Raw genomic sequence first — 1119 nt, forward strand, 5'->3', positions numbered from 1 at the left:
TTAGTAGAGACGGGGTTTCACCATGTTGACCAGGATGGTCTCGATCTCTTGACCTTGTGATCCACCCGCCTCGGCCTCCCAAAGTGCTGGGATTACAGGCGTGAGCCACCGCGCCCAGCCCATTTTTTTTGTATTTTTAGTAGAGATGGGGGTTTTGCCATGTTGGCCAGGCTGGTCTCAAACTCCTGACTTCAGGTGATCCGCCCATCTCGGCCTCTCAAAGTGTTGAGATTATAGGTGTGAGCTACCACGCTGGCCCAATTCATCAATTTTACCTTTGAGAGATTGTGCTTTTGGTATCACACAAGAAATCTTTGCCCAACCCAGAGTCATGGATTCTTGCCTGTGTTTTCTTCTAAGTTTTAGAGTTTTAGGTCTTACATTTGGGTGTATGGTCCATTTCATGTTAATGTTTGTGGAAAATATAAGGATCTAAATCCATCATTTTTCATGTGGATCTCAAGCCTCATTTGTCGAAAGGGCAAATCTTCTCAACATTGAAATGCCTTGGCACCTGTAAGCAAAACTGATTAAGAATGAATCTAAGGGCTAATTTCAGGAGCCTCAAATCTTTGATACATATATATGCCTATCCTTAATCCACACTGTCTTGATTTATAGTAAGCTTTATCATTTGGAAATGCTCCAAATTTGTTCTTAATTTTACAAGATTTTTTTTTACTATTCTGAGTCCTTTGCATTACCATAAAAATTTTAGGATCAGTTTGTCAATTACAGAAAAAAAGCTTGCTGGGATTTTGATAGGACTGCCATCTTAACAATGAGTCTTCCAACCTATGAACATGGAATATCTCTCCATTTATTTAGCTAATTCCTTTCAGCAATATTTTGCAATTTTCAGTGTACAAATGTTGCACTTTTGTCAAATTTGTTATGAAGTACTTTGACTTTTTTTTTTTTTTTGAGACGGAGTCTTGCTCTGTTCCCCAGGCTGGAGTGCAGTAGCAACGATCTCTGCTGACTGCAACCTCTACCTCCCAGGTTCAAGTGATTCTCTTGACTCAGCTTCCCAAGTAGCTGAGACTACAGGCATGCACCACCACGCCCAGCTCCTTTTTGTATTTTCAGTAGAGATGGGGTTTCTTTTTTTTTTTTTTT

The sequence above is a fragment of the Cebus imitator genome, unplaced genomic scaffold, assembly GCF_001604975.1.
Source record: "Cebus imitator isolate Cc_AM_T3 unplaced genomic scaffold, Cebus_imitator-1.0 Scaffold53, whole genome shotgun sequence".
Lineage (NCBI taxonomy): Eukaryota > Metazoa > Chordata > Mammalia > Primates > Cebidae > Cebus > Cebus imitator.